Genomic DNA, 7,836 nt, shown 5'->3' with positions numbered 1-7,836 from the left:
TATATCTAAGTAAGGGGTGCTTACACCACCTTACCGAGGCTGCAAGTGCAGACCTGTGGTGCCATTTTGGAAGGCTTCCCAGGGGTGGCATAATACATGCTTCAGCCCCTGGTAGGCCCCTGGGGTACCTATGCCCTTGGTACCTAAGGTACCATATACATGGACTCACAAGGGTAACCCAGAAACGAATCTGGTATGTACCTAAAGTACATGGTATCAATTTAGAGAGAGAATAGCTAGGCTGTGGTCCTGATTAGCAGGGCCACAGCCAGACTAAAGTCGAAAAACCAGTAAAACACAGCAAAAAGTGGGGTAACCATAGGAAGCAGATCCTACTCTCCTACACAACACGCCCCCAAATGCAGGGACATTAAACTAACCTTGACCAGTTGAGTCTTCATGTTCTAAGTGAAAATATCTGGAGATTCCATCTGAATTGGCATGGTTACTCCCAGGTCTATGTCCCACTGTATAGTCCATCCCCTGTAGGGAAATGGAACACCTGAGTAGTTTGGGATTTTCACCCTTCATCTGTTTTTAGCCATAAGAGGAGCTTATGGTCTGTCTGAACTGTGAAGTGAGTGCCAAACAAGTATGTCCTCAGCTTCGTCAGAGCCCAAACCACAGCAAAGGAATCACTCTCAATAGCTGACCAACGTTTCTCTCTAGGGGTCAGCCTTCTGCTAATAAAAGCTACTGGCTGATCCTGACCTTCATCATTCAATTGTGACAGCACAGCTCCTACCCCCAACTCAAATGCATCTGTTTGGACAATGAATTCTTTGGACTAGTTAGGACTTTGCAGAATTGTTGCAGTGCACATGGCTTGCTTCAGGTCATCAAATGCCTTTTGGCGGCTGACTGTCCCCTGAACCTTCTTAGGCATTCTTTTAGAAGTTACGTCATTCAGGGGTGTCACTATGGAACCATCCCCCTTGACAAATCTCCTATAGTCCCCAGTCAGGCCCAAGAAAGCTCTGACCAGAGTCTGGGTGGTTGGAGCAACCCAGTTCATTATGATCTGGATTTTGCTCTGTTTGCAGGGGGGGCCCTCTCAGGTTTCATTACACCACTGATCTGGGTGGTGTGTTTGTTGCAGTCTAATAAGCTCAGGACTCTAAAACCTTGGGGTAACTATATGACCAAAAAGAAAAACTGCAGATAAAACAAGCACTGTCAACGCTAATAGGTAGGATCATAATGTGCTAACACATCAAAATATAAGCATGAACATTTGTTCACTCTCTGCATGGATGTATTGCTACATTGCCAGATCTAATGACTTTGCCAATGTTTGTTCAAAATGCAGCCATTACCTTCACAAAAGCTAACTTTCTGCTATATAAACCTTTAAAAGTCATAACACGTACTCCCAAAAGCAGCTAGATGCATTGCTAACGGTTCATTGTGACTTCACAAGTGTCAATTAAGAATAAAACCTAAAATTAGGTTTTGCCACTACAGCTAAAGGTCACTCGAGCTTATGTGGAAAAGCCACGGACATATCTGGAGAAACGTTCACGCCAATTAAAAATTAAAAGCAAAACAGCAGAAATAAACAACTCAAGATGCATTACTCATATTCAATTAACAATGCTTGCTTCTGTTAGTAAATTTAGATTTTGTTTTTTAAGCTTCATCTGAAAAGAAAACTAGATTTGTGTATAAATGTTTACCTTGAACACAAAAACAACCAAGTGAATATTTTCCTTTCAGATTGGAAAGCCTTTTTCCAGGAATAATTCAGAAAGCCATTTTGGGCGGCTGCACAGAAACCTTTATGTTTGAAAATGGCTTCAATTAAGCTTATCAGGACTTGTCAGGATTCCTGGTAGGCAAATGGTTTTATGTGAACCCCCCAAGCCAATGGCAGGCAGTAGGAGAATTGAGGTGTGATTTACTGTGATTTTTAGCATTCACAAACTATAATCCAATAATTCCCAAAAGGGTCAGACTGGGACCCAAAAATAACAGTGTTCTCCATTAGATAACTAAAAAGTGGCCCATGTTTGCAAACTGTGGCAGTTTGGAGCTCATAGACTCACTGTATAAGTGCATTGTAAGTTATTGAAGACTGCATGGATATGAACTTGCTATGGTCTGTGGTTGTTTTATTATAAGGGAAATGAAGAGTAAAAACTGGCCCACCAGACCTTTTTGGGATTTTGATTTTATGTGAGTTTATAAAGCGCAAACAATTACTCAGAGGTATCTCGGCGCTAAACGAGGGAGAACAGAGGGAATGAGATTAGATTACAGGAAAAAGCCACGTCTTTAGAAGCTTGCGCAAACTCCAGAGAGAGGGGCGGATTTAATTGCCAAAGGAAGCTTGTTTCAATTATTGGTTGCGCAGACCAGAAAACTCCTGCCACCGCAGGAGGAGAGCCTATAGGGAGGCACCACCAAATTCAATGCTGAACTAGATCTAAGGGTCCTGTTGGGCATATACCTGCTGAGTTTTCCCCTCAGGAAGGCTGGGCTTTGCCGCTCAAGTGCTTTGTATGTTATACAAAGTCATTTAAAGAGCATTCTTTGCTGAACTGACAGCCAATGCAGTTTAACCAGACATTGAGAGGATGACTGGAATCTTGGAATTTTCATCAGCAGTTTAGCTGCTGTGTTTTGTAGAATTTGTAATTTTTCAGCTGAACCTTAGGTAGGTTAACATAGAGGCTGTTGCAATTGTCAGTGCTGACGATTACAAGGCAGAGGATGATGGTGGACAATAAATAGGAAGGAAGAAACTGTGCTATCTTCCTGATCAAGCGCAGCATGAAGAACGAGGTAGAGATTAACTTGTTAACCTGTTCCTTGTAGGCAAGTTCAACATCAACCAGAATACCTAGATCTTTCACCCTGGCCCCCACGAGGGATTTCAAAAGGAAGTGTTATACCAAAAAGAATAACTTCAGTTTTTGTGGAATTCGGCTTGAGGCAGTTCACATCCATCCAGATACCAGCCTCTCCCATGTATACCCAGAATGATTCACTCGAGTCAGGGACACTTTTGGAAAGAGACACAACAAGCTGGGTGTCAACTGCATGTGACACAGTTGAAACCCCAAATTACTTCCCCAAGGTAGCAAATGATATAACATAGATGTTAAAAAGAATTAGACTCAACACAGAGCCTTGAGGTACCCCGCAGGGCAGAGAAAAGGACTTTAAGCTCAGGTCCCCCATGGGTCGTCTCTGGATTCGCCCAGCAAAAAAGGATGCAAAGAGGGCCAGGGCATTCCCCATTTACACCTAAATCCACCAACCGGTGTATTAGTAGGTCATTATTGGCTGTGTCAAAAGCTGCAGTCAAGTCGAGGACGATGAGGGCAGTACTGCCCTCTGTCAACTGTTGCCCTAATCATTTCAGTGGCTACAATCAGAGCCGATTCCATAGAGTGCCCACTGCGTAACCGACTTCTCAGAATGTTGGACCTAGACAAATATAAAACAGCAAACCTGCCGATGTCACTGTTGTAAGTCTCACCATGTTTCTGCACCTCTCTTGCTTATTTTTATTTTATTTAGATTTTATTTAGAGAGTTTTATATAGCGCTGGCTAGACCCAGAGGTATCATAGCGCTTTACATAAGGTCCCACAGAAATTACAAAATTACATCAGTTACACGTTACATCAGCTACTAGAATTCTTTTTATTTTTCATGAGAGTAGAAGACAAAATAAATGGAGCTTAGAAGGGTAAGGGGGTATAGAAAATATATGCGACAAATTAAAGAGCGAGAAGGGGAGACAAATAGAGAGGACAGGGGGAGAGGAGGAGTGAGAAGGGAGAGGAGAGGTAGACAGTAGGAGAGACAAAGGGAAAATCTGCCTAATGACCGACTGGGTGGTGACCGCCGAGGAGGGAATCCACAGCCAGTCTCCCCTTTAGCTCTCAAATTTCCAATGTTTTTGGTACTTTCCAGTTTGAGGCGTATTGTTGTGTCATCTGAATAGTTATAGCATGGGATGTGAAATTAATTGATCAGTGCTGGTAATGACTTCATATAGATGTTGAAAAGCTTATGCAAGATAAGACCCTTGAGGGATCCCTGCTTTTGATCAGTCAGTTTGGATGAGACAGGGGGGGGGGGAGGGTTTATGCATGGCATTAGTTCTGCTTTAAAGGTTAGATGTATCCAGTTGAGCGCAGTCCCTCTATGCTGTCTTCGCAGAGTCTTTGTATTAGAGTATCATGGTCAACTGTGTGAAAGGCAGATGAGAGGTCCAAGAGAAGTAGTGCAGTAACCCCGTCCAGTCAACTATGCTCTTACGGTCATCCCAGATGGCAATGAGGGAAGATTCTGTGCCTCTTCCTGGACGGAATACTGTTTGGAAGTCTGAAAGTATAGAATTATCCTCAATGAACCTGGGCGAACGCTGCTCTTTCTAACATGTTTGCCCAGGAAAGATCCATTTGTAATTGGTCAATAGATGTCGGCGTTAAATGGGTTCAGGTTTGTTTTCTTTAGTATATGGACATTATGTGTGATATTTTTAGATCTTCTGGAAACATTCCCATAGTTAAGGAATTGTTGATGATTCTTCTCACTGGTGTGGCACCAGAGGTTGTTAGAAGAAGTTTCTTGCTGGAGTTTCAATTGGTATGGATTTTATGTCTACAAAGCGATGCAGCGAGTGCGAGAGTGTAAGCATATTTCTTTTAATTTTCTTTCATTGTTTTTATTTAGCTTATATCCACATCTGCCTATGCTACTGCAGATCGAAACATATATATATATATATATATATATATATATATATACATACATATATATATGTATATATATATATATATATATATGTATGTGTGTGTATGTATGTATGTATGTATGTATGTATGTATGTATACATATACAAACTTCAAGGTGACTCTGATATAGAGTGGATGAAAATCTTTATCGAAGGGCACAGCATTCTTTACCTCTCATCTCTTGAAGTTACGAATAGAGATTAGTTTGTCTGGAAATATTCAATGATTGAGTTGACTGTGATAAAGTTCGCTAATAATGGGTGGTATCTCTTTAAAATAAGTAGATAGCCTGGAGACCTTAAGGACACAAAGGAGCTCCAAAAGGATAAACCCCCTAATTATGTTGGAGGCCAGTCAATCTCTCCAAAGTAAGGACCTCTATTTTTCTGCTTGAACATGAAGTGGACTACATTTCCCACCAAAAGCCCAACATGGGCCCTCAGACCACCGGCGTACGCCTGTTGACCAGGACACTTTTCTTCACTTATATGAAGCAGATGTCTTCAATAAGCTGCACTGTTCCCACCAGCTGCTTCCTGCAGACTTCCACATGCAAGGTCCAATCTCTGCACACTTAGTGTTTCTTGTGGATGCATAAAATGTGAATGTCTTCACTTCGATACTCTTCATCTTGCTTCTCCAGAGGAACTGCCTCCCATTCGAAATCCACCTGCAAAAGCTCAAAGAATTTTCTCTCGATGTCAGGGTTTTTCCCCATAGTCCTTTTTTCAAAGCAGCAAAGGATAATCGTGTTGGGGCTCGCTAGCTCCTTCAATGTCCTCAGCAAGGGTTCTAGAGACTCTTCATAGTAAATGCAGTCTGCAATGAGTATGTAGTCCAGTGTAGGACAAGAGTCCGACACATCCTCACCCCATTTCAGCACCTTGGCTTGAATAGACCCAGAGATAAGGTGTTTATTCTTTTCTATATTAACATGGAGCAGATCCTGCAAGTCTTCTAAATCTGTTATTGTAACATATGACCCCAGTGTGGCCGCCACAAGTCCCACGGCTCCAGTGCCTGCGCCCAGTTCCAGCACCGAGCAGCCCTGCAGTACATGCTGGGCACATGGGTCGTAGAAATCCTCAGTCTGCAAGAACTTGGCCAGAACAAGCGCTGCATCCCACACCACACAGCCAACGTCGCACAGGCTGCGCTGCTCCAGGCGCAGCACCGAGCCATTCTTCAACTCAAGCTCTCTTAAGAAGCCCTCCTGGCACGCGCCATCTGCCATGGAACAAGGCGGACGGCGTTCGGTTTAGTAATCCTTTTTTTGCACCCCTCTTGCTTCCTTCTGCAGCTTTCTTGCTTCTTTCTGCACCTCTCTTCCTTCTTTTTGCACCTCTCTTGCCTCCTTCTGCACCTCTTTTGCTTCATTCTGTACCCTATTGCTTCCTTCTGCACCTCTCCTGGCTCTTTCTGCACCTCTGTTGCTTCTTTCTGCACCTGTCTTGCCTCTTTTATCACTTCTCTTGCTTCTTTCTGTAACTCTCATGCTGCTTACTGCATCCCTATTGCATCTTTATGTACTTCTCTTGCCTCTTTTTGCACCTCTCTTGCCTCTTTCTGTACCTCACTCTCTTGTTTCTGTACCTCTCTCGCTTCTTTCTACACCTTGCTGCTTTCTGCACTTCTCTTGCTTCTTTATGCACTTCTCCTGCATCTTTTTGCTTCTTACTTTTTCTTTCTATACCTATACCTCTTTCTGTACCTCTCTTACCTCTTTCTGTACATCACTTGCTTCTATCTGCATCTCACTTGCTTCTTTTCGCCCCTCTCTTGCTTTTTTCTACACCTCTCTTGCTTCTTTCTGTACCCTCTTGCTTCTTTCTGCACCTCTCTTGGCTTTTTCTGCACATCTCTTGCCTCCTTCTGCAACTCTCTTGCCCCTTTCTGCACATTTCTTCCTCTTTCTGCACCTCTCTTCTTTCTTTCTGCACTTCTTTTGCCTGTTTATGCTTTTTACTGTAATTCTCTTGCTTCTTTCTTTTTTTTAACACATTTTTATTGACATCACATTAGGATAATATACAATTATTCATAACATAAATTCAATTATATACATAAAATCATCAATTAGAAAAAAGAAACAGAATAATCATAATCCTCATCAGCAGCTGGTCTGCCTAATCTGGGACATTTCAATTCCTAAATGATAGTAATTACCTTCCTTATCAGTAATAGCCTATATCGAGAGATCCATAGAGCCCCATATTTTCGCATTTTTGACCATAGAGGCTGTACCCCTAGCTTTAGCCAGGGCAAATTTCATACCATAAGTCATTTTAATAATAAACCACCAGCCATGAATTGTTGGTGGTAGCGGGCGATACCCAACCTTTCTGCTACCATCATGATAGTAAATGGCTGTGCCAATGCAGGTTTAGCTGCCTTATACCCCAACATGATTTCTAAAGTAGTAAATGTAGGTCCCATATTAAGTTTGCTATAAAACACCAGGCCGATCTTCTGCCAATAAAGTCGTAATTTCGGGCAATCTATAAACATATGTATTAGATTTGCAGCTTGAGTCCCACATTTAGGGCATTTAGTCTTTTCTCCTCCACTATTACCTCCTGCCCATCTACTAATCCTTTCGTGTGTATAGTACAACATACCAACTGTACAAAATTGTTATAGTTGCAGACTCACAGATTGGACTGAATCACCAATATTACCCAAAGCTTGTGCAATCATACCAGATGTTATAGCCAATTTCAGCGTTTGACTCCATTGTAGTGCTAGCTTTTCACACCCCTCAGTTTTAAAACTGGACAACAACTTATATATATTGCCTATAAGGGATTTGGGGGCATATTATCAAGGGGGTTTATCTCCGCTTTTTTGGCATCAAAAGCCAAGAAAGCGGAGATAAAATTATCTCCCTATTACCTAGCTGTCGCTAACACCAGTTAGCGACACCTAGTAGGAGATAGCGACCATCTTGGGCCCCGCTTTGCATCTCAGTGATATTTATCACTAATGACATGCAAAGTGGGCGTGTCAAGATGTTGGCGACTGGAAACAGTTGCTAACATCGCTATCTCCTATTACCAACTTTTGGAGATATTCGCGCTAAGCGGGAG

At 42.3% G+C, this 7,836-nt stretch overlaps 1 pseudogene; it reads right to left on the bottom strand.

Moving 5' to 3' along the window:
• Positions 1–5,257: 5,257 nt before the first annotated feature.
• Positions 5,258–5,984, bottom strand: LOC147685361 (protein N-lysine methyltransferase METTL21D pseudogene; annotated as a pseudogene).
• Positions 5,985–7,836: the final 1,852 nt, after the last annotated feature.

The sequence above is a fragment of the Lissotriton vulgaris genome, chromosome 10 (genome assembly GCF_964263255.1).
Source record: "Lissotriton vulgaris chromosome 10, aLisVul1.2, whole genome shotgun sequence".
Taxonomy (NCBI): domain Eukaryota; kingdom Metazoa; phylum Chordata; class Amphibia; order Caudata; family Salamandridae; genus Lissotriton; species Lissotriton vulgaris.
Note: the sequence above shows the minus strand (reverse complement) of the source record. Positions and strands in the feature narration are given on the sequence as shown.